General features: G+C 44.9%; 42 non-coding genes across 42 annotated transcripts; 18 read left to right on the top strand and 24 right to left on the bottom strand.

The window, feature by feature from the left end:
- Positions 1-230: 230 nt before the first annotated feature.
- Positions 231-303, bottom strand: TRNAK-UUU (transfer RNA lysine (anticodon UUU)). Its single transcript has one exon. It is a non-coding gene; the product is annotated as a tRNA-Lys (tRNA).
- Positions 304-610: 307 nt separating this feature from the next.
- On the top strand, positions 611-681 carry TRNAG-GCC (transfer RNA glycine (anticodon GCC)). The gene has a single exon. It is a non-coding gene; the product is annotated as a tRNA-Gly (tRNA).
- A 779-nt stretch (positions 682-1,460) lies between these two features.
- Positions 1,461-1,533, bottom strand: TRNAK-UUU (transfer RNA lysine (anticodon UUU)). The gene has a single exon. It is a non-coding gene; the product is annotated as a tRNA-Lys (tRNA).
- An 863-nt stretch (positions 1,534-2,396) lies between these two features.
- On the bottom strand, positions 2,397-2,469 carry TRNAK-UUU (transfer RNA lysine (anticodon UUU)). Its single transcript has one exon. It is a non-coding gene; the product is annotated as a tRNA-Lys (tRNA).
- An 824-nt stretch (positions 2,470-3,293) lies between these two features.
- TRNAK-UUU (transfer RNA lysine (anticodon UUU)) lies at positions 3,294-3,366 on the bottom strand. Its single transcript has one exon. It is a non-coding gene; the product is annotated as a tRNA-Lys (tRNA).
- Positions 3,367-3,674: 308 nt separating this feature from the next.
- On the top strand, positions 3,675-3,745 carry TRNAG-GCC (transfer RNA glycine (anticodon GCC)). Its single transcript has one exon. It is a non-coding gene; the product is annotated as a tRNA-Gly (tRNA).
- A 778-nt stretch (positions 3,746-4,523) lies between these two features.
- TRNAK-UUU (transfer RNA lysine (anticodon UUU)) lies at positions 4,524-4,596 on the bottom strand. The gene has a single exon. It is a non-coding gene; the product is annotated as a tRNA-Lys (tRNA).
- Positions 4,597-4,903: 307 nt separating this feature from the next.
- Positions 4,904-4,974, top strand: TRNAG-GCC (transfer RNA glycine (anticodon GCC)). The gene has a single exon. It is a non-coding gene; the product is annotated as a tRNA-Gly (tRNA).
- A 445-nt stretch (positions 4,975-5,419) lies between these two features.
- Positions 5,420-5,492, bottom strand: TRNAK-UUU (transfer RNA lysine (anticodon UUU)). The gene has a single exon. It is a non-coding gene; the product is annotated as a tRNA-Lys (tRNA).
- A 308-nt stretch (positions 5,493-5,800) lies between these two features.
- Positions 5,801-5,871, top strand: TRNAG-GCC (transfer RNA glycine (anticodon GCC)). The gene has a single exon. It is a non-coding gene; the product is annotated as a tRNA-Gly (tRNA).
- A 444-nt stretch (positions 5,872-6,315) lies between these two features.
- TRNAK-UUU (transfer RNA lysine (anticodon UUU)) lies at positions 6,316-6,388 on the bottom strand. Its single transcript has one exon. It is a non-coding gene; the product is annotated as a tRNA-Lys (tRNA).
- Positions 6,389-6,696: 308 nt separating this feature from the next.
- Positions 6,697-6,767, top strand: TRNAG-GCC (transfer RNA glycine (anticodon GCC)). Its single transcript has one exon. It is a non-coding gene; the product is annotated as a tRNA-Gly (tRNA).
- A 779-nt stretch (positions 6,768-7,546) lies between these two features.
- On the bottom strand, positions 7,547-7,619 carry TRNAK-UUU (transfer RNA lysine (anticodon UUU)). Its single transcript has one exon. It is a non-coding gene; the product is annotated as a tRNA-Lys (tRNA).
- Positions 7,620-7,927: 308 nt separating this feature from the next.
- On the top strand, positions 7,928-7,998 carry TRNAG-GCC (transfer RNA glycine (anticodon GCC)). The gene has a single exon. It is a non-coding gene; the product is annotated as a tRNA-Gly (tRNA).
- A 779-nt stretch (positions 7,999-8,777) lies between these two features.
- TRNAK-UUU (transfer RNA lysine (anticodon UUU)) lies at positions 8,778-8,850 on the bottom strand. The gene has a single exon. It is a non-coding gene; the product is annotated as a tRNA-Lys (tRNA).
- Positions 8,851-9,158: 308 nt separating this feature from the next.
- TRNAG-UCC (transfer RNA glycine (anticodon UCC)) lies at positions 9,159-9,229 on the top strand. The gene has a single exon. It is a non-coding gene; the product is annotated as a tRNA-Gly (tRNA).
- A 444-nt stretch (positions 9,230-9,673) lies between these two features.
- TRNAK-UUU (transfer RNA lysine (anticodon UUU)) lies at positions 9,674-9,746 on the bottom strand. Its single transcript has one exon. It is a non-coding gene; the product is annotated as a tRNA-Lys (tRNA).
- A 308-nt stretch (positions 9,747-10,054) lies between these two features.
- TRNAG-GCC (transfer RNA glycine (anticodon GCC)) lies at positions 10,055-10,125 on the top strand. The gene has a single exon. It is a non-coding gene; the product is annotated as a tRNA-Gly (tRNA).
- A 779-nt stretch (positions 10,126-10,904) lies between these two features.
- TRNAK-UUU (transfer RNA lysine (anticodon UUU)) lies at positions 10,905-10,977 on the bottom strand. The gene has a single exon. It is a non-coding gene; the product is annotated as a tRNA-Lys (tRNA).
- A 1,978-nt stretch (positions 10,978-12,955) lies between these two features.
- On the top strand, positions 12,956-13,028 carry TRNAK-UUU (transfer RNA lysine (anticodon UUU)). Its single transcript has one exon. It is a non-coding gene; the product is annotated as a tRNA-Lys (tRNA).
- Positions 13,029-13,473: 445 nt separating this feature from the next.
- On the bottom strand, positions 13,474-13,544 carry TRNAG-GCC (transfer RNA glycine (anticodon GCC)). Its single transcript has one exon. It is a non-coding gene; the product is annotated as a tRNA-Gly (tRNA).
- Positions 13,545-13,852: 308 nt separating this feature from the next.
- Positions 13,853-13,925, top strand: TRNAK-UUU (transfer RNA lysine (anticodon UUU)). The gene has a single exon. It is a non-coding gene; the product is annotated as a tRNA-Lys (tRNA).
- A 645-nt stretch (positions 13,926-14,570) lies between these two features.
- On the bottom strand, positions 14,571-14,641 carry TRNAG-CCC (transfer RNA glycine (anticodon CCC)). Its single transcript has one exon. It is a non-coding gene; the product is annotated as a tRNA-Gly (tRNA).
- Positions 14,642-14,793: 152 nt separating this feature from the next.
- On the top strand, positions 14,794-14,875 carry TRNAS-GCU (transfer RNA serine (anticodon GCU)). The gene has a single exon. It is a non-coding gene; the product is annotated as a tRNA-Ser (tRNA).
- A 547-nt stretch (positions 14,876-15,422) lies between these two features.
- Positions 15,423-15,494, bottom strand: TRNAR-CCU (transfer RNA arginine (anticodon CCU)). Its single transcript has one exon. It is a non-coding gene; the product is annotated as a tRNA-Arg (tRNA).
- Positions 15,495-15,694: 200 nt separating this feature from the next.
- On the bottom strand, positions 15,695-15,767 carry TRNAM-CAU (transfer RNA methionine (anticodon CAU)). The gene has a single exon. It is a non-coding gene; the product is annotated as a tRNA-Met (tRNA).
- Positions 15,768-15,907: 140 nt separating this feature from the next.
- TRNAG-CCC (transfer RNA glycine (anticodon CCC)) lies at positions 15,908-15,978 on the bottom strand. Its single transcript has one exon. It is a non-coding gene; the product is annotated as a tRNA-Gly (tRNA).
- A 197-nt stretch (positions 15,979-16,175) lies between these two features.
- On the bottom strand, positions 16,176-16,246 carry TRNAG-CCC (transfer RNA glycine (anticodon CCC)). The gene has a single exon. It is a non-coding gene; the product is annotated as a tRNA-Gly (tRNA).
- Positions 16,247-16,403: 157 nt separating this feature from the next.
- On the top strand, positions 16,404-16,485 carry TRNAS-GCU (transfer RNA serine (anticodon GCU)). Its single transcript has one exon. It is a non-coding gene; the product is annotated as a tRNA-Ser (tRNA).
- A 195-nt stretch (positions 16,486-16,680) lies between these two features.
- On the bottom strand, positions 16,681-16,751 carry TRNAG-CCC (transfer RNA glycine (anticodon CCC)). The gene has a single exon. It is a non-coding gene; the product is annotated as a tRNA-Gly (tRNA).
- Positions 16,752-16,908: 157 nt separating this feature from the next.
- On the top strand, positions 16,909-16,990 carry TRNAS-GCU (transfer RNA serine (anticodon GCU)). The gene has a single exon. It is a non-coding gene; the product is annotated as a tRNA-Ser (tRNA).
- Positions 16,991-17,138: 148 nt separating this feature from the next.
- TRNAS-GCU (transfer RNA serine (anticodon GCU)) lies at positions 17,139-17,220 on the top strand. Its single transcript has one exon. It is a non-coding gene; the product is annotated as a tRNA-Ser (tRNA).
- A 1,926-nt stretch (positions 17,221-19,146) lies between these two features.
- TRNAW-CCA (transfer RNA tryptophan (anticodon CCA)) lies at positions 19,147-19,218 on the bottom strand. Its single transcript has one exon. It is a non-coding gene; the product is annotated as a tRNA-Trp (tRNA).
- A 247-nt stretch (positions 19,219-19,465) lies between these two features.
- On the top strand, positions 19,466-19,547 carry TRNAS-GCU (transfer RNA serine (anticodon GCU)). The gene has a single exon. It is a non-coding gene; the product is annotated as a tRNA-Ser (tRNA).
- A 739-nt stretch (positions 19,548-20,286) lies between these two features.
- Positions 20,287-20,358, bottom strand: TRNAW-CCA (transfer RNA tryptophan (anticodon CCA)). The gene has a single exon. It is a non-coding gene; the product is annotated as a tRNA-Trp (tRNA).
- Positions 20,359-20,605: 247 nt separating this feature from the next.
- TRNAS-GCU (transfer RNA serine (anticodon GCU)) lies at positions 20,606-20,687 on the top strand. Its single transcript has one exon. It is a non-coding gene; the product is annotated as a tRNA-Ser (tRNA).
- A 1,341-nt stretch (positions 20,688-22,028) lies between these two features.
- Positions 22,029-22,100, bottom strand: TRNAW-CCA (transfer RNA tryptophan (anticodon CCA)). Its single transcript has one exon. It is a non-coding gene; the product is annotated as a tRNA-Trp (tRNA).
- Positions 22,101-22,512: 412 nt separating this feature from the next.
- On the bottom strand, positions 22,513-22,583 carry TRNAG-CCC (transfer RNA glycine (anticodon CCC)). Its single transcript has one exon. It is a non-coding gene; the product is annotated as a tRNA-Gly (tRNA).
- A 150-nt stretch (positions 22,584-22,733) lies between these two features.
- On the top strand, positions 22,734-22,815 carry TRNAS-GCU (transfer RNA serine (anticodon GCU)). The gene has a single exon. It is a non-coding gene; the product is annotated as a tRNA-Ser (tRNA).
- A 1,329-nt stretch (positions 22,816-24,144) lies between these two features.
- TRNAW-CCA (transfer RNA tryptophan (anticodon CCA)) lies at positions 24,145-24,216 on the bottom strand. The gene has a single exon. It is a non-coding gene; the product is annotated as a tRNA-Trp (tRNA).
- Positions 24,217-24,628: 412 nt separating this feature from the next.
- Positions 24,629-24,699, bottom strand: TRNAG-CCC (transfer RNA glycine (anticodon CCC)). The gene has a single exon. It is a non-coding gene; the product is annotated as a tRNA-Gly (tRNA).
- A 139-nt stretch (positions 24,700-24,838) lies between these two features.
- On the top strand, positions 24,839-24,920 carry TRNAS-GCU (transfer RNA serine (anticodon GCU)). The gene has a single exon. It is a non-coding gene; the product is annotated as a tRNA-Ser (tRNA).
- The last annotated feature ends 1,018 nt before the right edge of the window (positions 24,921-25,938 follow it).

Genomic DNA, 25,938 nt, shown 5'->3' with positions numbered 1-25,938 from the left:
GCACCATTGGTCTAAGGTCTAGAAAGAAAAGGGGGTGACATTATAAATGATCTTGTTTCTTTACACATAGATACAGGAGACATTTTTTGGCAGGTAAGAACCATTCGGCATATCTAAAACATTTGCAGGGAAGCCGTCCCGCTTATCTACTATCTTTTGAGTCAAGTAAAGCTTTCCAATGTTCATTGTACAGCGATGAACTCATGGTTTTAGCATAACAAAGCGAGCAGCGCCCGAACAGGGACTTGAACCCTGGACCCTCAGATTAAAAGTCTGATGCTCTACCGACTGAGCTACCCAGGCTCGCTGGGATGGGTCTTGGGCCAGACCTGAAGCTGGCTATCAGTCACAGAGTTTGTCCACGTGCACTTACATTACATCTAGGACACCTTGAGTTTCTGGTTGACAACCATTTCCACAATGTCGGTCTCATAATCTGAAGGTCGAGAGTCAGGTCCTCACACAGGGCATGCTTCATTTACAGCTACACGTATAAGCAACTAACTGAGTGATCCCCCAACCACCGCTTCCATAACTTTCTGTTCAGGGGGAGAAATCTTCATTCCCACCACTCGAATCTCTATGGATTTTTAAGCCGGCCGTTGCAGATGCATTGGTGGTTCAGTGGTAGAATTTTCGCCTGCCACGCGGGAGGCCCGGGTTCGATTCCCAGCCAATGCAAACAACTTTTTTTAGAGCGTTGGTAAAACAGGTCCCTGGAAAAGCGAGATGTCTGGACATCTATGCATTACCATACATCCACGGATTGCTGGCTTCTGTTTAGAGGCGGCGGTGTCTCGATTCTTCTGCACGTATGTTATTTGTTTTCGTGAATACAGGAGGCATTAACGGTGGATTCTCTTTAAACATTCAATGTCCTTCAAACTCTGGTGTGTGCACCATTGGTCTAAGGTCTAGAAAGAAAAGGGGGTGACATTATAAATGATCTTGTTTCTTTACACATAGATACAGGAGACATTTTTTGGCAGGTAAGAACCATTCGGCATATCTAAAACATTTGCAGGGAAGCCGTCCCGCTTATCTACTATCTTTTGAGTCAAGTAAAGCTTTCCAATGTTCATTGTACAGCGATGAACTCATGGTTTTAGCATAATAAAGTGAGTAGCGCCCGAACAGGGACTTGAAACCTGTTCCTGTATTTCGTGAATACAGGAGGCATTAACGGTGGGTTCTCTTTAAACATTCAATGTCCTTCAAACTCTGGTGTGTGCACCATTGGTCTAAGGTCTAGAAAGAAAAGGGGGTGACATTATAAATGATCTTGTTTCTTTACACATAGATACAGGAGACATTTTTTGGCAGGTAAGAACCATTCGGCATATCTAAAACATTTGCAGGGAAGCCGTCCCGCTTATCTACTATCTTTTGAGTCAAGTAAAGCTTTCCAATGTTCATTGTACAGCGATGAACTCATGGTTTTAGCATAACAAAGCGAGCAGCGCCCGAACAGGGACTTGAACCCTGGACCCTCAGATTAAAAGTCTGATGCTCTACCGACTGAGCTACCCAGGCTCGCTGGGCATGGGTCTTGGGCCAGACCTGAAGCTGGCTATCAGTCACAGAGTTTGTCCACGTGCACTTACATTACATCTAGGACATTTGCAGGGAAGCCGTCCCGCTTATCTACTATCTTTTGAGTCAAGTAAAGCTTTCCAATGTTCATTGTACAGCGATGAACTCATGGTTTTAGCATAATAAAGTGAGTAGCGCCCGAACAGGGACTTGAAACCTGTTCCTGTATTTCGTGAATACAGGAGGCATTAACGGTGGATTCTCTTTAAACATTCAATGTCCTTCAAACTCTGGTGTGTGCACCATTGGTCTAAGGTCTAGAAAGAAAAGGGGGTGACATTATAAATGATCTTGTTTCTTTACACATAGATACAGGAGACATTTTTTGGCAGGTAAGAACCATTCGGCATATCTAAAACATTTGCAGGGAAGCCGTCCCGCTTATCTACTATCTTTTGAGTCAAGTAAAGCTTTCCAATGTTCATTGTACAGCGATGAACTCATGGTTTTAGCATAATAAAGTGAGTAGCGCCCGAACAGGGACTTGAAACCTGTTCCTGTATTTCGTGAATACAGGAGGCATTAACGGTGGGTTCTCTTTAAACATTCAATGTCCTTCAAACTCTGGTGTGTGCACCATTGGTCTAAGGTCTAGAAAGAAAAGGGGGTGACATTATAAATGATCTTGTTTCTTTACACATAGATACAGGAGACATTTTTTGGCAGGTAAGAACCATTCGGCATATCTAAAACATTTGCAGGGAAGCCGTCCCGCTTATCTACTATCTTTTGAGTCAAGTAAAGCTTTCCAATGTTCATTGTACAGCGATGAACTCATGGTTTTAGCATAACAAAGCGAGCAGCGCCCGAACAGGGACTTGAACCCTGGACCCTCAGATTAAAAGTCTGATGCTCTACTGACTGAGCTACCCAGGCTCGCTGGGCATGGGTCTTGGGCCAGACCTGAAGCTGGCTATCAGTCACAGAGTTTGTCCACGTGCACTTACATTACATCTAGGACACCTTGAGTTTCTGGTTGACAACCATTTCCACAATGTCGGTCTCATAATCTGAAGGTCGAGAGTCAGGTCCTCACACAGGGCATGCTTCATTTACAGCTACACGTATAAGCAACTAACTGAGTGATCCCCCAACCACCGCTTCCATAACTTTCTGTTCAGGGGGAGAAATCTTCATTCCTACCACTCGAATCTCTATGGCTTTTTAAGCCAGCCGTTGCAGATGCATTGGTGGTTCAGGGGTAGAAATCTCGCCTGCCACGCGGGAGGCCCGGGTTCGATTCCTGGCCAATGCAAACAACTTTTTTTAGAGCGTTGGTAAAACAGGTCCCTGGAAAAGCGAGATGTCTGGACATCTATGCATTACCATACATCCACGGATTGCTGGCTTCTGTTTAGAGGCGGCGGTGTCTCGATTCTTCTGCACGTATGTTATTTGTTTTCGTGAATACAGGAGGCATTAACGGTGGATTCTCTTTAAACATTCAATGTCCTTCAAACTCTGGTGTGTGCACCATTGGTCTAAGGTCTAGAAAGAAAAGGGGGTGACATTATAAATGATCTTGTTTCTTTACACATAGATACAGGAGACATTTTTTGGCAGGTAAGAACCATTCGGCATATCTAAAACATTTGCAGGGAAGCCGTCCCGCTTATCTACTATCTTTTGAGTCAAGTAAAGCTTTCCAATGTTCATTGTACAGCGATGAACTCATGGTTTTAGCATAACAAAGCGAGCAGCGCCCGAACAGGGACTTGAACCCTGGACCCTCAGATTAAAAGTCTGATGCTCTACCGACTGAGCTACCCAGGCTCGCTGGACATGGGTCTTGGGCCAGACCTGAAGCTGGCTATCAGTCACAGAGTTTGTCCACGTGCACTTACATTACATCTAGGACACCTTGAGTTTCTGGTTGACAACCATTTCCACAATGTCGGTCTCATAATCTGAAGGTCGAGAGTCAGGTCCTCACACAGGGCATGCTTCATTTACAGCTACACGTATAAGCAACTAACTGAGTGATCCCCCAACCACCGCTTCCATAACTTTCTGTTCAGGGGGAGAAATCTTCATTCCCACCACTCGAATCTCTATGGATTTTTAAGCCGGCCGTTGCAGATGCATTGGTGGTTCAGTGGTAGAATTTTCGCCTGCCACGCGGGAGGCCCGGGTTCGATTCCCGGCCAATGCAAACAACTTTTTTTAGAGCGTTGGTAAAACAGGTCCCTGGAAAAGCGAGATGCCTTTATAATTATGAAGGAAAAACATCCACGGATTGCTGGCTTCTGTTTAGAGGCGGCGGTGTCTCGATTCTTCTGCACGTATGTTATTTGTTTTCGTGAATACAGGAGGCATTAACGGTGGATTCTCTTTAAACATTCAATGTCCTTCAAACTCTGGTGTGTGCACCATTGGTCTAAGGTCTAGAAAGAAAAGGGGGTGACATTATAAATGATCTTGTTTCTTTACACATAGATACAGGAGACATTTTTTGGCAGGTAAGAACCATTCGGCATATCTAAAACATTTGCAGGGAAGCCGTCCCGCTTATCTACTATCTTTTGAGTCAAGTAAAGCTTTCCAATGTTCATTGTACAGCGATGAACTCATGGTTTTAGCATAATAAAGTGAGTAGCGCCCGAACAGGGACTTGAAACCTGTTCCTGTATTTCGTGAATACAGGAGGCATTAACGGTGGGTTCTCTTTAAACATTCAATGTCCTTCAAACTCTGGTGTGTGCACCATTGGTCTAAGGTCTAGAAAGAAAAGGGGGTGACATTATAAATGATCTTGTTTCTTTACACATAGATACAGGAGACATTTTTTGGCAGGTAAGAACCATTCGGCATATCTAAAACATTTGCAGGGAAGCCGTCCCGCTTATCTACTATCTTTTGAGTCAAGTAAAGCTTTCCAATGTTCATTGTACAGCGATGAACTCATGGTTTTAGCATAACAAAGCGAGCAGCGCCCGAACAGGGACTTGAACCCTGGACCCTCAGATTAAAAGTCTGATGCTCTACCGACTGAGCTACCCAGGCTCGCTGGGATGGGTCTTGGGCCAGACCTGAAGCTGGCTATCAGTCACAGAGTTTGTCCACGTGCACTTACATTACATCTAGGACACCTTGAGTTTCTGGTTGACAACCATTTCCACAATGTCGGTCTCATAATCTGAAGGTCGAGAGTCAGGTCCTCACACAGGGCATGCTTCATTTACAGCTACACGTATAAGCAACTAACTGAGTGATCCCCCAACCACCGCTTCCATAACTTTCTGTTCAGGGGGAGAAATCTTCATTCCCACCACTCGAATCTCTATGGATTTTTAAGCCGGCCGTTGCAGATGCATTGGTGGTTCAGTGGTAGAATTTTCGCCTGCCACGCGGGAGGCCCGGGTTCGATTCCCAGCCAATGCAAACAACTTTTTTTAGAGCGTTGGTAAAACAGGTCCCTGGAAAAGCGAGATGTCTGGACATCTATGCATTACCATACATCCACGGATTGCTGGCTTCTGTTTAGAGGCGGCGGTGTCTCGATTCTTCTGCACGTATGTTATTTGTTTTCGTGAATACAGGAGGCATTAACGGTGGATTCTCTTTAAACATTCAATGTCCTTCAAACTCTGGTGTGTGCACCATTGGTCTAAGGTCTAGAAAGAAAAGGGGGTGACATTATAAATGATCTTGTTTCTTTACACATAGATACAGGAGACATTTTTTGGCAGGTAAGAACCATTCGGCATATCTAAAACATTTGCAGGGAAGCCGTCCCGCTTATCTACTATCTTTTGAGTCAAGTAAAGCTTTCCAATGTTCATTGTACAGCGATGAACTCATGGTTTTAGCATAACAAAGCGAGCAGCGCCCGAACAGGGACTTGAACCCTGGACCCTGAGATTAAAAGTCTGATGCTCTACCGACTGAGCTACCCAGGCTCGCTGGGCATGGGTCTTGGGCCAGACCTGAAGCTGGCTATCAGTCACAGAGTTTGTCCACGTGCACTTACATTACATCTAGGACACCTTGAGTTTCTGGTTGACAACCATTTCCACAATGTCGGTCTCATAATCTGAAGGTCGAGAGTCAGGTCCTCACACAGGGCATGCTTCATTTACAGCTACACGTATAAGCAACTAACTGAGTGATCCCCCAACCACCGCTTCCATAACTTTCTGTTCAGGGGGAGAAATCTTCATTCCCACCACTCGAATCTCTATGGATTTTTAAGCCGGCCGTTGCAGATGCATTGGTGGTTCAGTGGTAGAATTTTCGCCTGCCACGCGGGAGGCCCGGGTTCGATTCCCGGCCAATGCAAACAACTTTTTTTAGAGCGTTGGTAAAACAGGTCCCTGGAAAAGCGAGATGCCTTTATAATTATGAAGGAAAAACATCCACGGATTGCTGGCTTCTGTTTAGAGGCGGCGGTGTCTCGATTCTTCTGCACGTATGTTATTTGTTTTCGTGAATACAGGAGGCATTAACGGTGGATTCTCTTTAAACATTCAATGTCCTTCAAACTCTGGTGTGTGCACCATTGGTCTAAGGTCTAGAAAGAAAAGGGGGTGACATTATAAATGATCTTGTTTCTTTACACATAGATACAGGAGACATTTTTTGGCAGGTAAGAACCATTCGGCATATCTAAAACATTTGCAGGGAAGCCGTCCCGCTTATCTACTATCTTTTGAGTCAAGTAAAGCTTTCCAATGTTCATTGTACAGCGATGAACTCATGGTTTTAGCATAACAAAGCGAGCAGCGCCCGAACAGGGACTTGAACCCTGGACCCTCAGATTAAAAGTCTGATGCTCTACCGACTGAGCTACCCAGGCTCGCTGGGCATGGGTCTTGGGCCAGACCTGAAGCTGGCTATCAGTCACAGAGTTTGTCCACGTGCACTTACATTACATCTAGGACACCTTGAGTTTCTGGTTGACAACCATTTCCACAATGTCGGTCTCATAATCTGAAGGTCGAGAGTCAGGTCCTCACACAGGGCATGCTTCATTTACAGCTACACGTATAAGCAACTAACTGAGTGATCCCCCAACCACCGCTTCCATAACTTTCTGTTCAGGGGGAGAAATCTTCATTCCCACCACTCGAATCTCTATGGATTTTTAAGCCGGCCGTTGCAGATGCATTGGTGGTTCAGTGGTAGAATTTTCGCCTGCCACGCGGGAGGCCCGGGTTCGATTCCCGGCCAATGCAAACAACTTTTTTTAGAGCGTTGGTAAAACAGGTCCCTGGAAAAGCGAGATGTCTGGACATCTATGCATTACCATACATCCACGGATTGCTGGCTTCTGTTTAGAGGCGGCGGTGTCTCGATTCTTCTGCACGTATGTTATTTGTTTTCGTGAATACAGGAGGCATTAACGGTGGATTCTCTTTAAACATTCAATGTCCTTCAAACTCTGGTGTGTGCACCATTGGTCTAAGGTCTAGAAAGAAAAGGGGGTGACATTATAAATGATCTTGTTTCTTTACACATAGATACAGGAGACATTTTTTGGCAGGTAAGAACCATTCGGCATATCTAAAACATTTGCAGGGAAGCCGTCCCGCTTATCTACTATCTTTTGAGTCAAGTAAAGCTTTCCAATGTTCATTGTACAGCGATGAACTCATGGTTTTAGCATAATAAAGTGAGTAGCGCCCGAACAGGGACTTGAAACCTGTTCCTGTATTTCGTGAATACAGGAGGCATTAACGGTGGGTTCTCTTTAAACATTCAATGTCCTTCAAACTCTGGTGTGTGCACCATTGGTCTAAGGTCTAGAAAGAAAAGGGGGTGACATTATAAATGATCTTGTTTCTTTACACATAGATACAGGAGACATTTTTTGGCAGGTAAGAACCATTCGGCATATCTAAAACATTTGCAGGGAAGCCGTCCCGCTTATCTACTATCTTTTGAGTCAAGTAAAGCTTTCCAATGTTCATTGTACAGCGATGAACTCATGGTTTTAGCATAACAAAGTGAGCAGCGCCCGAACAGGGACTTGAACCCTGGACCCTCAGATTAAAAGTCTGATGCTCTACCGACTGAGCTACCCAGGCTCGCTGGACATGGGTCTTGGGCCAGACCTGAAGCTGGCTATCAGTCACAGAGTTTGTCCACGTGCACTTACATTACATCTAGGACACCTTGAGTTTCTGGTTGACAACCATTTCCACAATGTCGGTCTCATAATCTGAAGGTCGAGAGTCAGGTCCTCACACAGGGCATGCTTCATTTACAGCTACACGTATAAGCAACTAACTGAGTGATCCCCCAACCACCGCTTCCATAACTTTCTGTTCAGGGGGAGAAATCTTCATTCCCACCACTCGAATCTCTATGGATTTTTAAGCCGGCCGTTGCAGATACATTGGTGGTTCAGTGGTAGAATTTTCGCCTGCCACGCGGGAGGCCCGGGTTCGATTCCCGGCCAATGCAAACAACTTTTTTTAGAGCGTTGGTAAAACAGGTCCCTGGAAAAGCGAGATGTCTGGACATCTATGCATTACCATACATCCACGGATTGCTGGCTTCTGTTTAGAGGCGGCGGTGTCTCGATTCTTCTGCACGTATGTTATTTGTTTTCGTGAATACAGGAGGCATTAACGGTGGATTCTCTTTAAACATTCAATGTCCTTCAAACTCTGGTGTGTGCACCATTGGTCTAAGGTCTAGAAAGAAAAGGGGGTGACATTATAAATGATCTTGTTTCTTTACACATAGATACAGGAGACATTTTTTGGCAGGTAAGAACCATTCGGCATATCTAAAACATTTGCAGGGAAGCCGTCCCGCTTATCTACTATCTTTTGAGTCAAGTAAAGCTTTCCAATGTTCATTGTACAGCGATGAACTCATGGTTTTAGCATAATAAAGTGAGTAGCGCCCGAACAGGGACTTGAAACCTGTTCCTGTATTTCGTGAATACAGGAGGCATTAACGGTGGGTTCTCTTTAAACATTCAATGTCCTTCAAACTCTGGTGTGTGCACCATTGGTCTAAGGTCTAGAAAGAAAAGGGGGTGACATTATAAATGATCTTGTTTCTTTACACATAGATACAGGAGACATTTTTTGGCAGGTAAGAACCATTCGGCATATCTAAAACATTTGCAGGGAAGCCGTCCCGCTTATCTACTATCTTTTGAGTCAAGTAAAGCTTTCCAATGTTCATTGTACAGCGATGAACTCATGGTTTTAGCATAACAAAGCGAGCAGCGCCCGAACAGGGACTTGAACCCTGGACCCTCAGATTAAAAGTCTGATGCTCTACCGACTGAGCTACCCAGGCTCGCTGGGCATGGGTCTTGGGCCAGACCTGAAGCTGGCTATCAGTCACAGAGTTTGTCCACGTGCACTTACATTACATCTAGGACACCTTGAGTTTCTGGTTGACAACCATTTCCACAATGTCGGTCTCATAATCTGAAGGTCGAGAGTCAGGTCCTCACACAGGGCATGCTTCATTTACAGCTACACGTATAAGCAACTAACTGAGTGATCCCCCAACCACCGCTTCCATAACTTTCTGTTCAGGGGGAGAAATCTTCATTCCCACCACTCGAATCTCTATGGATTTTTAAGCCGGCCGTTGCAGATGCATTGGTGGTTCAGTGGTAGAATTTTCGCCTTCCACGCGGGCGGCCCGGGTTCGATTCCCGGCCAATGCAAACAACTTTTTTTAGAGCGTTGGTAAAACAGGTCCCTGGAAAAGCGAGATGCCTTTATAATTATGAAGGAAAAACATCCACGGATTGCTGGCTTCTGTTTAGAGGCGGCGGTGTCTCGATTCTTCTGCACGTATGTTATTTGTTTTCGTGAATACAGGAGGCATTAACGGTGGATTCTCTTTAAACATTCAATGTCCTTCAAACTCTGGTGTGTGCACCATTGGTCTAAGGTCTAGAAAGAAAAGGGGGTGACATTATAAATGATCTTGTTTCTTTACACATAGATACAGGAGACATTTTTTGGCAGGTAAGAACCATTCGGCATATCTAAAACATTTGCAGGGAAGCCGTCCCGCTTATCTACTATCTTTTGAGTCAAGTAAAGCTTTCCAATGTTCATTGTACAGCGATGAACTCATGGTTTTAGCATAACAAAGCGAGCAGCGCCCGAACAGGAACTTGAACCCTGGACCCTCAGATTAAAAGTCTGATGCTCTACCGACTGAGCTACCCAGGCTCGCTGGGCATGGGTCTTGGGCCAGACCTGAAGCTGGCTATCAGTCACAGAGTTTGTCCACGTGCACTTACATTACATCTAGGACACCTTGAGTTTCTGGTTGACAACCATTTCCACAATGTCGGTCTCATAATCTGAAGGTCGAGAGTCAGGTCCTCACACAGGGCATGCTTCATTTACAGCTACACGTATAAGCAACTAACTGAGTGATCCCCCAACCACCGCTTCCATAACTTTCTGTTCAGGGGGAGAAATCTTCATTCCCACCACTCGAATCTCTATGGATTTTTAAGCCGGCCGTTGCAGATGCATTGGTGGTTCAGTGGTGGAATTTTCGCCTGCCTCGCGGGAGGCCCGGGTTCGATTCCCGGCCAATGCAAACAACTTTTTTTAGAGCGTTGGTAAAACAGGTCCCTGGAAAAGCGAGATGTCTGGACATCTATGCATTACCATACATCCACGGATTGCTGGCTTCTGTTTAGAGGCGGCGGTGTCTCGATTCTTCTGCACGTATGTTATTTGTTTTCGTGAATACAGGAGGCATTAACGGTGGATTCTCTTTAAACATTCAATGTCCTTCAAACTCTGGTGTGTGCACCATTGGTCTAAGGTCTAGAAAGAAAAGGGGGTGACATTATAAATGATCTTGTTTCTTTACACATAGATACAGGAGACATTTTTTGGCAGGTAAGAACCATTCGGCATATCTAAAACATTTGCAGGGAAGCCGTCCCGCTTATCTACTATCTTTTGAGTCAAGTAAAGCTTTCCAATGTTCATTGTACAGCGATGAACTCATGGTTTTAGCATAATAAAGTGAGTAGCGCCCGAACAGGGACTTGAAACCTGTTCCTGTATTTCGTGAATACAGGAGGCATTAACGGTGGGTTCTCTTTAAACATTCAATGTCCTTCAAACTCTGGTGTGTGCACCATTGGTCTAAGGTCTAGAAAGAAAAGGGGGTGACATTATAAATGATCTTGTTTCTTTACACATAGATACAGGAGACATTTTTTGGCAGGTAAGAACCATTCGGCATATCTAAAACATTTGCAGGGAAGCCGTCCCGCTTATCTACTATCTTTTGAGTCAAGTAAAGCTTTCCAATGTTCATTGTACAGCGATGAACTCATGGTTTTAGCATAACAAAGCGAGCAGCGCCCGAACAGGGACTTGAACCCTGGACCCTCAGATTAAAAGTCTGATGCTCTACCGACTGAGCTACCCAGGCTCGCCGGGCATGGGTCTTGGGCCAGACCTGAAGCTGGCTATCAGTCACAGAGTTTGTCCTCGTGCACTTACATTACATCTAGGACACCTTGAGTTTCTGGTTGACAACCATTTCCACAATGTCGGTCTCATAATCTGAAGGTCGAGAGTCAGGTCCTCACACAGGGCATGCTTCATTTACAGCTACACGTATAAGCAACTAACTGAGTGATCCCCCAACCACCGCTTCCATAACTTTCTGTTCAGGGGGAGAAATCTTCATTCCCACCACTCGAATCTCTATGGATTTTTAAGCTGGCCGTTGCAGATGCATTGGTGGTTTAGTGGTAGAATTTTCGCCTGCCACGCGGGAGGCCCGGGCTTGATTCCCGGCCAATGCAAACAACTTTTTTTAGAGCGTTGGTAAAACAGGTCCCTGGAAAAGCGAGATGTCTGGACATCTATGCATTACCATACATCCACGGATTGCTGGCTTCTGTTTAGAGGCGGCGGTGTCTCGATTCTTCTGCACGTATGTTATTTGTTTTCGTGAATACAGGAGGCATTAACGGTGGATTCTCTTTAAACATTCAATGTCCTTCAAACTCTGGTGTGTGCACCATTGGTCTAAGGTCTAGAAAGAAAAGGGGGTGACATTATAAATGATCTTGTTTCTTTACACATAGATACAGGAGACATTTTTTGGCAGGTAAGAACCATTCGGCATATCTAAAACATTTGCAGGGAAGCCGTCCCGCTTATCTACTATCTTTTGAGTCAAGTAAAGCTTTCCAATGTTCATTGTACAGCGATGAACTCATGGTTTTAGCATAATAAAGTGAGTAGCGCCCGAACAGGGACTTGAAACCTGTTCCTGTATTTCGTGAATACAGGAGGCATTAACGGTGGGTTCTCTTTAAACATTCAATGTCCTTCAAACTCTGGTGTGTGCACCATTGGTCTAAGGTCTAGAAAGAAAAGGGGGTGACATTATAAATGATCTTGTTTCTTTACACATAGATACAGGAGACATTTTTTGGCAGGTAAGAACCATTCGGCATATCTAAAACATTTGCAGGGAAGCCGTCCCGCTTATCTACTATCTTTTGAGTCAAGTAAAGCTTTCCAATGTTCATTGTACAGCGATGAACTCATGGTTTTAGCATAACAAAGCGAGCAGCGCCCGAACAGGGACTTGAACCCTGGACCCTCAGATTAAAAGATTAAAAGCTGGCTATCAGTCACAGAGTTTGTCCACGTGCACTTACATTACATCTAGGACACCTTGAGTTTCTGGTTGACAACCATTTCCACAATGTCGGTCTCATAATCTGAAGGTCGAGAGTCAGGTCCTCACACAAGGCATGCTTCATTTACAGCTACACGTATAAGCAACTAATTTCCTTCATAATTATAAAGGCATCTCGCTTTTCCAGGGACCTGTTTTACCAACGCTCTAAAAAAAGTTTTTTTTTGCATTGGCCGGGAATCATACCCGGGCCGCCCGCGTGGCAGGCGAAAATTCTACCACTGAACCACCAATGCATCTGCAATGGTTGACTTAAAAATCCATAGAGATTCGAGTGGTGGGATAGTAGATAAGCGGGACGGAGATGTAATGTAAGTGCACGTGGACAAACTCTGTGACTGATAGCCAGCTTCAGGTCTGGCCCAAGACCCATGCCCAGCGAGCCTGGGTAGCTCAGTCGGTAGAGCATCAGAATTATAAAGGCATCTCGCTTTTCCAGGGACCTGTTTTACCAACGCTCTAAAAAAAGTTGTTTGCATTGGCCGGGAATCATACCCGGGCCTCCCGCGTGGCAGGCGAAAATTCTACCACTGAACCACCAATGCATCTGCAATGGCTGACTTAAAAATCCATAGAGATTCGAGTGGTGGGATAGTAGATAAGCGGGACGGAGATGTAATGTAAGTGCACGTGGACAAACTCTGTGACTGATAGCCAGCTTCAGGTCTGGCCCAAGGCCCATGCCCAGCGAGCCTGGGTAGCTCAGTCGGTAGAGCATCAGACTTTTAATCTGAGGGTCCAGGGTTCAAGTCCCTGTTCGGGCGCTGCTCGCTTTGTTATGCTAAAACCATGAGTTCATCGCTGTACAATGAACATTGGAAAGCTTTACTTGGCTCAAAAGATAGTAGATAAGCGGGACGGCTTCCCTGCAAATGTTTTAGATATGCCGAATGGTTCTTACCTGCCAAAAAATGTCTCCTGTATCTATGTGTAAAGAAACAAGATCATTTATAATGTAACCCCCTTTTCTTTCTAGACCTTAGACCAATGGTGCACACACCAGAGTTTGAAGGACATTGAATGTTTAAAGAGAATCCACCGTTAATGCCTCCTGTATTCACGAAAACAAATAACATACGTGCAGAAGAATCGAGACACCGCCGCCTCTAAACAGAAGCCAGCAATCCGTGGATGTATGGTAATGCATAGATGTCCAGACATCTCGCTTTTCCAGGGACCTGTTTTACCAACGCTCTAAAAAAAGTTGTTTGCATTGGCCGGGAATCGAACCCGGGCCTCCCGCGTGGCAGGCGAAAATTCTACCACTGAACCACCAATGCATCTGCAACGGCCGGCTTAAAAATCCATAGAGATTCTAGTGGTGGGAATGAAGATTTCTCCCCCTGAACAGAACGTTATGGAAGCGGTGGTTGGGGGATCACTCAGTTAGTTGCTTATACGTGTAGCTGTAAATGAAGCATGCCCTGTGTGAGGACCTGACTCTCGACCTTCAGATTATGAGACCGACATTGTGGAAATGGTTGTCAACCAGAAACTCAAGGTGTCCTAGATGTAATGTAAGTGCACGTGGACAAACTCTGTGACTGATAGCCAGCTTCAGGTCTGGCCCAAAACCCATGCACAGCGAGCCTAGATAGCTCAGTCAGTAGAGCATCAGACTTTTAATCTGAGGGTCCAGGGTTCAAGTCCTTGTTCGGGCGCTGATAGATAAATCAGTGACCGGCCCCCTGTATAATGTATAGATAAATCAGTGAGCCGGCCCCTGTATAATATATAGATAAATCAGTGACCGGCCCTGTATAATGTATAGATAAATCAGTGACTGGCCCTGTATAATGTATAGATAAATCAGTGACCAGCCCCTGGTATAATGTATAGATAAATCAGTGAGCTGGCCCCTGTATAATGTATACATATAGAGGACATCTTTGAAGGGGTGATAGGAGCACACCAATGGAAAAAGAGAGGTTAAAAGATTATACAATAAAATGCTTATCTTTGTCTTTTCTCTTTTTTCTTCATTGAAAGCATTACTGTTTCATGAGATGACCCCTTCAATACTAAGGTAATGTCTCTAGTTTTAATACAAAAAAAACACAAATGACTCCAGTGTGGGAGGCGAGAATTCTAAAACTGAACCACCAATGCAGCTGTAACACAAGACTTGGAAATCCATAGGGATTCAAGTGGTCGGACAGAAAATGATGGAAGCGGTGGTTGGGAGATCAATTAGTTAGTCCTAGATGTAATGTAAGTTCACATGGACAAAGAGTGAGCCAACAGTTCACAGCAGTGCACTCATCTTGACGAGAGACCTGACTTACCAATGCTCTGAAAAAGAAGTTTGCACTGGCCGGGAATCGAACCCGGGTCTCTCGCGTGGGAGGCGAGAATTCTACCACTGAACCACCAATGAAGCTGTAACACAAGATTTGGAAATCCATAGGGATTCCAGTGGTCGGACAGAAAATGATGGAAGCGGTGGTTGGGAGCTCAATAGTCCTAGATGTAATGTAAGTTCACATGGACAAAGAGTGAGCCAACAGTTCACAGCAGAACACTCATCTTGACGAGGTGGCCGAGTGGTTAAGGCGATGGACTGCTAATCCATTGTGCTCTGCACGCGTGGGTTTGAATCCCATCCTCGTCGCTTGCTTTTCTGCTCTTTATGGCTTCTGTTGCTAAAGTTCTTGTCACATTCCAGATAATGCAGAGCAGAGCCCGCTTTATCTAGTGTTTGGGTTTGTCGATTGTCTGACAGTTGTAGTTTTGTCATCACCCTTACTGTGAGAAGCACTGAGTGAATTGGTGATACATGAAAAAAGACCACAACAAAGGTATATAGATATATACTATAATATAATATATATGCTTTTTATAATGGGAGACAAGAGGACATCTTTGAAGGGGCGATAGGAGCACACCAATGGAAAAAGAGAGGTTAAAAGATTGCTAAGGGGATAGGGTCAAAAGGGTAGGTGGTGATCAGACAAGAGGACATTAGCAGCTGAGAGGGGTGGCCCAACATCACTCCCCTATGCTCAGATGTTATTCCTGCTCCAGTATCACCACTTTATACAATAAAATGCTTATCTTTGTCTTTTCTCTTTTTTCTTCATTGAAAGCATTACTGTTTCACGAGATGACCCCTTCAATGCTAAGGTAATGTCTCTAGTTTTCATACAAAAAAATGCAAATGACCCCGACGTGATTTGAAGACGCAACCTTCTGATCAGGAGTTAGACGCGCTACCGTTGCGCCACGAGGTCAGATGCTCTTGAGGTTTTAAAATGTCTTTAAATACAAGGCCCACCTTTCTAGTCTTGCAATAGTATAGTTCGCATAGGCTCACAGTTCTTCCACTGAACCACCAATGCATTTGCGACACCGAGCTTGAAAACACGACAAGCGGTTGATGGGGAATCAATAAGTGAGTTGATTATACGTGTAGCTGTAAAAAAAAAATACATGCCCTGTGTGAGGATCAAACTCACTACCTTCAGATTATGAGACTGATACGCTACCTACTGCGCTAACAAGGCAAATTCTTCCAGGCTTCTGTTGTTTAAGCTCTTCATACGTAATGCATTGCAACATAGCAAAGAAGAATTTCCTTCAGAATGGGTAAAACGCACCTCACTTTTCCGGAGACCTGACTTACCAATGCTCTGAAAAAGAAGTTTGCACTGGCCGGGAATCGAACCCGGGACTCCCGCGTGGGAGGCGAGAATTCTACCACTGAACCACCAATGCAGCTGTAACACAAGACTTGGAAATCCATAGGGATTCCATTGGTCGGACAGAAAATGATGGAAGCAGTGGTTGGGAGATCAATTAGTTAGTCCTAGATGTAATGTAAGTTCACATGGACAAAGATTGAGCCAACAGTTCACAGCAGTGCACTCATCTTGACGAGAGACCTGACTTACCAATGCTCTGAAAAAGAACTTTGCACTGGCCGGGAATCGAACCCGGGTCTCCCGCGTGGGAGGCAAGAATTCTACCACTGAACCACCAATGCAGCTGTAACGCAAGATTTGGAAATCCATAGGGATTCCAGTGGTCGGACAGAAAATTATGGAAGCGGTGGTTGGGAGATCAATTAGTTAGTCCTAGATGTAATGTAAGTTCACATGGACAAAGAGTGAGCCAACAGTTCACAGCAGTGCACTCATCTTGACGAGGTGGCCGAGTGGTTAAGGCGATGGACTGCTAATCCATTGTGCTCTGCACGCGTGGGTTCGAATCCAATCCTCGTCGCTTGCTTTTCTGCTCTTTATGGCTTCTGTTGCTAAAGTGGTAGGACAGAAAATGATGGAAGCGGTGGTTGGGAGATCAATTAGTTAGTCCTAGATGTAATGTAAGTTCACATGGACAAAGAGTGAGCCAACAGTTCACAGCAGTGCACTCATCTTGACGAGAGACCTGACTTACCAATGCTCTGAAAAAGAACTTTGCACTGGCTGGGAATCGAACCCGGGTCTCCCGCGTGGGAGGCAAGAATTCTACCACTGAACCACCAATGCAGCTGTAACGCAAGATTTGGAAATCCATAGGGATTCCAGTGGTCGGACAGAAAATGATGGAAGCGGTGGTTGGGAGATCAATTAGTTAGTCCTAGATGTAATGTAAGTTCACATGGACAAAGAGTGAGCCAACAGTTCACAGCAGTGCACTCATCTTGACGAGGTGGCCGAGTGGTTAAGGCGATGGACTGCTAATTCATTGTGCTCTGCACGCGTGGGTTCGAATCCAATCCTCGTCGCTTGCTTTTCTGCTCTTTATGGCTTCTGTTGCTAAAGTGGTCGGACAGAAAATGATGGAAGCGGTGGTTGGGAGATCAATTAGTTAGTCCTAGATGTAATGTAAGTTCACATGGACAAAGAGTGAGCCAACAGCAGCGCATTCATCTTGACGAGGTGGCCGAGTGGTTAAGGCGATGGACTGCTAATCCATTGTGCTCTGCACGCGTGGGTTCGAATCCCATCCTCGTCGCTTGCTTTTCTGCTCTTTATGACTTCTGTTGCTAAAGTTCTTGTCACATTCCAGATAATGCATTTCTGGGGAACCTCCCTGGATGGGCTACATGAAGGTCTCTCTGTGTTAATAGGCAGTGGTTGGGGTGGGGGCAAACATCACTCCCCTGCCTGATGAAAATGTAAACTAACCCGGGGAAGCGTTATTAAAGAGTATTCTTGACAGCTTCCCAGTCCAGAGAGGGAAGGGAGGACAGCAGTTACATCGGGATGTCTTTGGAGCAGAGCCCGCTTTATGTAGTGTTTGGGTATGTCGATTGCCTGACAGTTGTAGTTTTGTCATCAACCTTACTGTGAGAAGCACTGAGTGAATTGGTGATACATGAAAAAAGACCACAACAAAGGTATATAGATATATACTATAATATAATATATATGCTTTTTATAATGGGAGACAAGAGGACATCTTTGAAGGGGCGATAGGAGCACACCAATGGAAAAAGAGAGGTTAAAAGATTGCTAAGGGGATAGGGTCAAAAGGGTAGGTGGTGATCAGACAAGAGGACATTAGCAGCTGAGAGGGGTGGCCCAACATCACTCCCCTATGCTCAGATGTTATTCCTGCTCCAGTATCACCACTTTACTTGTCACATTCCAGATAATGCATTTCTGGGGAACCTCCCTGGATGGGCTACATGAAGGTCTCTCTGTGTTAATAGGCAGTGGTTGGGGTGGGGGCAAACATCACTCCCCTGCCTGATGAAAATGTAAACTAACCCGGGGAAGCGTTATTAAAGAGTATTCTTGACAGCTTCCCAGTCCAGAGAGGGAAGGGAGGACAGCAGTTACATCGGGATGTCTTTGGAGCAGAGCCCGCTTTATGTAGTGTTTGGGTATGTCGATTGCCTGACAGTTGTAGTTTTGTCATCACCCTTACTGTGAGAAGCACTGAGTGAATTGGTGATACATGAAAAAAGACCACAACAAAGGTATATAGATATATACTATAATATAATATATATGCTTTTTATAATGGGAGACAAGAGGACATCTTTGAAGGGGCGATAGGAGCACACCAATGGAAAAAGAGAGGTTAAAAGATTGCTAAGGGGATAGGGTCAAAAGGGTAGGTGGTGATCAGACAAGAGGACATTAGCAGCTGAGAGGGGTGGCCCAACATCACTCCCCTATGCTCAGATGTTATTCCTGCTCCAGTATCACCACTTTACTTGTCACATTCCAGATAATGCATTTCTGGGGAACCTCCCTGGATGGGCTACATGAAGGTCTCTCTGTGTTAATAGGCAGGGGTTGGGGTTGGGGTTGGGGTTGGGGCAAACATCACTCCCCTGCCTGATGAAAATGTAAACTAACCCGGGGAAGCGTTATTAAAGAGTATTCGTGACAGCTTCCCAGTCCAGAGAGGGGAGGGAAGGGAGGACAGCAGTTACATCGGGATGTCTTTTGAGCAGAGCCCGCTTTATCTAGTGTTTGGGTTTGTCGATTGTCTGACAGTTGTAGTTTTGTCATCACCCTTACTGTGAGAAGCACTGAGTGAATTGGTGATACATGAAAAAAGACCACAACAACGGTATATAGATATATACTATAATATAATATATATGCTTTTTATAATGGGAGACAAGAGGACATCTTTGAAGGGGCGATAGGAGCACACCAATGGAAAAAGAGAGGTTAAAAGATTGCTAAGGTTATAGGGTCAAAAGGGTAGGTGGTGATCAGACAAGAGGACATTAGCAGCTGAGAGGGGTGGCCCAACATCACTCCCCTATGCTCAGATGTTATTCCTGCTCCAGTATCACCACTTTATACAATAAAATGCTTATCTTTGTCTTTTTTCTTCATTGAAAGCATTACTGTTTCACGAGATGACCCCTTCAATACTAAGGTAATGTCTCTAGTTTTCATACAAAAAAACCGCAAATGACCCCGACGTGATTTGAACACGCAACCTTCTGATCTGGAGTCAGACGCGCTACCGTTGCGCCACGAGGTCAGACGCTCTTGAGGTTTTAAAATGTCTTTAAATACAAGGCCCACCTTTCTAGTCTTGCAATAGTATAGTTCGCATAGGCTCACAGTTCTTCCACTGAACCACCAATGCATTTGTGACACAAGACTTGGAAATCCAGTGGTCGGACAGAAAATGATGGAAGCGGTGGTTGGGAGATCAATTAGTTAGTCCTAGATGTAATGTAAGTTCACATGGACAAAGAGTGAGCCAACAGCAGTGCATTCATCTTGACGAGGTGGCCGAGTGGTTAAGGCGATGGACTGCTAATCCATTGTGCTCTGCACGCGTGGGTTCGAATCCCATCCTCGTCGCTTGCTTTTCTGCTCTTTATGGCTTCTGTTGCTAAAGTTCTTGTCACATTCCAGATAATGCATTTCTGGGGAACCTCCCTGGATGGGCTACATGAAGGTCTCTCTGTGTTAATAGGCAGTGGTTGGGGTGGGGGCAAACATCACTCCCCTGCCTGATGAAAATGTAAACTAACCCGGGGAAGCGTTATTAAAGAGTATTCTTGACAGCTTCCCAGTCCAGAGAGGGAAGGGAGGACAGCAGTTACATCGGGATGTCTTTGGAGCAGAGCCCGCTTTATGTAGTGTTTGGGTATGTCGATTGCCTGACAGTTGTAGTTTTGTCATCACCCTTACTGTGAGAAGCACTGAGTGAATTGGTGATACATGAAAAAAGACCACAACAAAGGTATATAGATATATACTATAATATAATATATATGCTTTTTATAATGGGAGACAAGAGGACATCTTTGAAGGGGCGATAGGAGCACACCAATGGAAAAAGAGAGGTTAAAAGATTGCTAAGGGGATAGGGTCAAAAGGTTAGGTGGTGATCAGACAAGAGGACATTAGCAGCTGAGAGGGGTGGCCCAACATCACTCCCCTATGCTCAGATGTTATTCCTGCTCCAGTATCACCACTTTATACAATAAAATGCTTATCTTTGTCTTTTTTCTTCATTGAAAGCATTACTGTTTCACGAGATGACCCCTTCAATACTAAGGTAATGTCTCTAGTTTTCATACAAAAAAAACGCAAATGACCCCGACGTGATTTGAACACGCAACCTTCTGATCTGGAGTCAGACGCGCTACCGTTGCGCCACGAGGTCAGACGCTCTGGAGGTTTTAAAATGTCTTTAAATACAAGGCCCACCTTTCTAGTCTTGCAATAGTATAGTTCGCATAGGCTCACAGTTCTTCCACTGAACCACCAATGCATTTGTGACACAAGACTTGGAAATCCAGTGGTCGGACAGAAAATGATGGAAGCGGTGGTTGGGAGATCAATTAGTTAGTCCTAGATGTAATGTAAGTTCACATGGACAAAGAGTGAGCCAACAGCAGTGCATTCATCTTGACGAGGTGGCCGAGTGGTTAAGGCGATGGACTGCTAATCCATTGTGCTCTGCACGCGTGGGTTCGAATCCCATCTTCGTCGCTTGCTTTTCTGCTCTTTATGGCTTCTGTTGCTAAAGTTCTTGTCACATTCCAGATAATGCATTTCTGGGGAACCTCCCTGGATGGGCTACATGAAGGTCTCTCTGTGTTAATAGGCAGTGGTTGGGGTGGGGGCAAACATCACTCCCCTGCCTGATGAAAATGTAAACTAACCCGGGGAAGCGTTATTAAAGAGTATTCTTGACAGCTTCCCAGTCCAGAGAGGGAAGGGAGGACAGCAGTTACATCGGGATGTCTTTGGAGCAGAGCCCGCTTTATGTAGTGTTTGGGTATGTCGATTGCCTGACAGTTGTAGTTTTGTCATCACCCTTACTGTGAGAAGCACTGAGTGAATTGGTGATACATGAAAAAAGACCACAACAAAGGTATATAGATATATACTATAATATAATATATATGCTTTTTATAATGGGAGACAAGAGGACATCTTTGAAGGGGCGATAGGAGCACACCAATGGAAAAAGAGAGGTTAAAAGATTGCTAAGGGGATAGGGTCAAAAGGGTAGGTGGTGATCAGACAAGAGGACATTAGCAGCTGAGAGGGGTGGCCCAACATCACTCCCCTATGCTCAGATGTTATTCCTGCTCCAGTATCACCACTTTACTTGTCACATTCCAGATAATGCATTTCTGGGGAACCTCCCTGGATGGGCTACATGAAGGTCTCTCTGTGTTAATAGGCAGGGGTTGGGGTTGGGGTTGGGGTTGGGGCAAACATCACTCCCCTGCCTGATGAAAATGTAAACTAACCCGGGGAAGCGTTATTAAAGAGTATTCGTGACAGCTTCCCAGTCCAGAGAGGGGAGGGAAGGGAGGACAGCAGTTACATCGGGATGTCTTTTGAGCAGAGCCCGCTTTATCTAGTGTTTGGGTTTGTCGATTGTCTGACAGTTGTAGTTTTGTCATCACCCTTACTGTGAGAAGCACTGAGTGAATTGGTGATACATGAAAAAAGACCACAACAACGGTATATAGATATATACTATAATATAATATATATGCTTTTTATAATGGGAGACAAGAGGACATCTTTGAAGGGGCGATAGGAGCACACCAATGGAAAAAGAGAGGTTAAAAGATTGCTAAGGTTATAGGGTCAAAAGGGTAGGTGGTGATCAGACAAGAGGACATTAGCAGCTGAGAGGGGTGGCCCAACATCACTCCCCTATGCTCAGATGTTATTCCTGCTCCAGTATCACCACTTTATACAATAAAATGCTTATCTTTGTCTTTTTTCTTCATTGAAAGCATTACTGTTTCACGAGATGACCCCTTCAATACTAAGGTAATGTCTCTAGTTTTCATACAAAAAAACCGCAAATGACCCCGACGTGATTTGAACACGCAACCTTCTGATCTGGAGTCAGACGCGCTACCGTTGCGCCACGAGGTCAGACGCTCTTGAGGTTTTAAAATGTCTTTAAATACAAGGCCCACCTTTCTAGTCTTGCAATAGTATAGTTCGCATAGGCTCACAGTTCTTCCACTGAACCACCAATGCATTTGCGACACCGAGCTTGAAAACACGACAAGCGGTTGATGGGGAATCAATAAGTGAGTTGATTATACGTGTAGCTGTTAAAAAAAATTCGTGCCCTGTGTGAGGATCGTACTCACGACATTCAGATTATGAGACTGATACGCTACCTACCGCGCTAACAAGGCAAATTCTTCCAGGGTTCTGTTGTTTAAGCTCTTCATACGTAATGCATTGCAATATAGCAAAGAAGAATTTCCTTCAGAATGGGTAAAACGCACCTCGCTTTTCCGGAGACCTGACTTACCAATGCTCTGAAAAAGAAGCTTGCACTGGCCAGGAATCGAACCCGGGTCTCCCGCGTGGGAGGCGAGAATTCTACCACTGAACCACCAATGCAGCTGTAACACAAGACTTGGAAATCCATAGGGATTCTAGTGGTCCGACAGAAAATGATGGAAGCGGTGGTTGGGAGATCAATTAGTTAGTCCTAGATGTAATGTAAGTTCACATGGACAAAGAGTGAGCCAACAGCAGTGCGTTCATCTTGACGAGGTGGCCGAGTGGTTAAGGCGATGGACTGCTAATCCATTGTGCTCTGCACGCGTGGGTTCGAATCCCATCCTCGTCGCTTGCTTTTCTGCTCTTTATGGCTTCTGTTGCTAAAGTTCTTGTCACATTCCAGATAATGCATTTCTGGGGAACCTCCCTGGATGGGCTACATGAAGGTCTCTCTGTGTTAATAGGCAGTGGTTGGGGTGGGGGCAAACATCACTCCCCTGCCTGATGAAAATGTAAACTAACCCGGGGAAGCGTTATTAAAGAGTATTCTTGACAGCTTCCCAGTCCAGAGAGGGAAGGGAGGACAGCAGTTACATCGGGATGTCTTTGGAGCAGAGCCCGCTTTATGTAGTGTTTGGGTATGTCGATTGCCTGACAGTTGTAGTTTTGTCATCACCCTTACTGTGAGAAGCACTGAGTGAATTGGTGATACATGAAAATAGACCACAACAAAGGTATATAGATATATACTATAATATAATATATATGCTTTTTATAATGGGAGACAAGAGGACATCTTTGAAGGGGCGATAGGAGCACACCAATGGAAAAAGAGAGGTTAAAAGATTGCTAAGGGGATAGGGTCAAAAGGGTAGGTGGTGATCAGACAAGAGGACATTAGCAGCTGAGAGGGGTGGCCCAACATCACTCCCCTATGCTCAGATGTTATTCCTGCTCCAGTATCACCACTTTACTTGTCACATTCCAGATAATGCATTTCTGGGGAACCTCCCTGGATGGGCTACATGAAGGTCTCTCTGTGTTAATAGGCAGGGGTTGGGGTTGGGGCAAACATCACTCCCCTGCCTGATGAAAATGTAAACTAACCCGGGGAAGCGTTATTAAAGAGTATTCTTGACAGCTTCCCAGTCCAGAGAGGGGAGGGAAGGGAGGACAGCAGTTACATCGGGATGTCTTTTGAGCAGAGCCCGCTTTATCTAGTGTTTGGGTTTGTCGATTGTCTGACAGTTGTAGTTTTGTCATCACCCTTACTGTGAGAAGCACTGAGTGAATTGGTGATACATGAAAAAAGACCACAACAACGGTATATAGATATATACTATAATATAATATATCTGCTTTTTATAATGGGAGACAAGAGGACATCTTTGAAGGGGCGATAGGAGCACACCAATGGAAAAAGAGAGGTTAAAAGATTGCTAAGGGGATAGGGTCAAAAGGGTAGGTGGTGATCAGACAAGAGGACATTAGCAGCTGAGAGGGGTGGCCCAACATCACTCCCCTATGCTCAGATGTTATTCCTGCTCCAGTATCACCACTTTATACAATAAGATGCTTATCTTTGTCTTTTTTCTTCATTGAAAGCATTACTGTTTCACGAGATGACCCCTTCAATACTAAGGTAATGTCTCTAGTTTTCATACAAAAAAAACGCAAATGACCCCGACGTGATTTGAACACGCAACCTTCTGATCTGGAGTCAGAGGCGCTACCGTTGCGCCACGAGGTCAGACGCTCTTGAGGTTTTAAAATGTCTTTAAATACAAGGCCCACCTTTCTAGTCTTGCAATAGTATAGTTCGCATAGGCTCACAGTTCTTCCACTGAACCACCAATGCATTTGTGACACCGAGCTTGAAAACACGACAAGCGGTTGATGGGGAATCAATAAGTGAGTTGATTATACGTGTAGCTGTTAAAAAAAACGCGTGCCCTGTGTGAGGATCGTACTCACGACATTCAGATTATGAGACTGATACGCTACCTACTGCGCTAACAAGGCAAATTCTTCCAGGGTTCTGTTGTTTAAGCTCTTCATACGTAATGCATTGCAACATAGCAAAGAAGAATTTCCTTCAGAATGGGTAAAACGCACCTCGCTTTTCCGGAGACCTGACTTACCAATGCTCTGAAAAAGAAGCTTGCACTGGCCAGGAATCGAACCCGGGTCTCCCGCGTGGGAGGCGAGAATTCTACCACTGAACCACCAATGCAGCTGTAACACAAGACTTGGAAATCCAGTGGTCGGACAGAAAATGATGGAAGCGGTGGTTGGGAGATCAATTAGTTAGTCCTAGATGTAATGTAAGTTCACATGGACAAAGAGTGAGCCAACAGCAGTGCATTCATCTTGACGAGGTGGCCGAGTGGTTAAGGCGATGGACTGCTAATCTATTGTGCTCTGCACGCGTGGGTTCGAATCCCATCCTCGTCGCTTGCTTTTCTGCTCTTTATGACTTCTGTTGCTAAAGTTCTTGTCACATTCCAGATAATGCATTTCTGGGGAACCTCCCTGGATGGGCTACATGAAGGTCTCTCTGTGTTAATAGGCAGTGGTTGGGGTGGGGGCAAACATCACTCCCCTGCCTGATGAAAATGTAAACTAACCCGGGGAAGCGTTATTAAAGAGTATTCTTGACAGCTTCCCAGTCCAGAGAGGGAAGGGAGGACAGCAGTTACATCGGGATGTCTTTGGAGCAGAGCCCGCTTTATGTAGTGTTTGGGTATGTCGATTGCCTGACAGTTGTAGTTTTGTCATCACCCTTACTGTGAGAAGCACTGAGTGAATTGGTGATACATGAAAATAGACCACAACAAAGGTATATAGATATATACTATAATATAATATATATGCTTTTTATAATGGGAGACAAGAGGACATCTTTGAAGGGGCGATAGGAGCACACCAATGGAAAAAGAGAGGTTAAAAGATTGCTAAGGGGATAGGGTCAAAAGGGTAGGTGGTGATCAGACAAGAGGACATTAGCAGCTGAGAGGGGTGGCCCAACATCACTCCCCTATGCTCAGATGTTATTCCTGCTCCAGTATCACCACTTTACTTGTCACATTCCAGATAATGCATTTCTGGGGAACCTCCCTGGATGGGCTACATGAAGGTCTCTCTGTGTTAATAGGCAGGGGTTGGGGTTGGGGTTGGGGTTGGGGCAAACATCACTCCCCTGCCTGATGAAAATGTAAACTAACCCGGGGAAGCGTTATTAAAGAGTATTCTTGACAGCTTCCCAGTCCAGAGAGGGGAGGGAAGGGAGGACAGCAGTTACATCGGGATGTCTTTGGAGCAGAGCCCGCTTTATCTAGTGTTTGGGTTTGTCGATTGTCTGACAGTTGTAGTTTTGTCATCACCCTTACTGTGAGAAGCACTGAGTGAATTGGTGATACATGAAAAAAGACCACAACAACGGTATATAGATATATACTATAATATAATATAT

This window comes from Sceloporus occidentalis, unplaced genomic scaffold, assembly GCF_023333645.1.
Source record: "Sceloporus occidentalis isolate IW3139 unplaced genomic scaffold, rSceOcc1.0.p SCAF_440, whole genome shotgun sequence".
In the NCBI taxonomy this organism is placed as follows: domain Eukaryota; kingdom Metazoa; phylum Chordata; class Lepidosauria; order Squamata; family Phrynosomatidae; genus Sceloporus; species Sceloporus occidentalis.
Note: the sequence above shows the minus strand (reverse complement) of the source record. Positions and strands in the feature narration are given on the sequence as shown.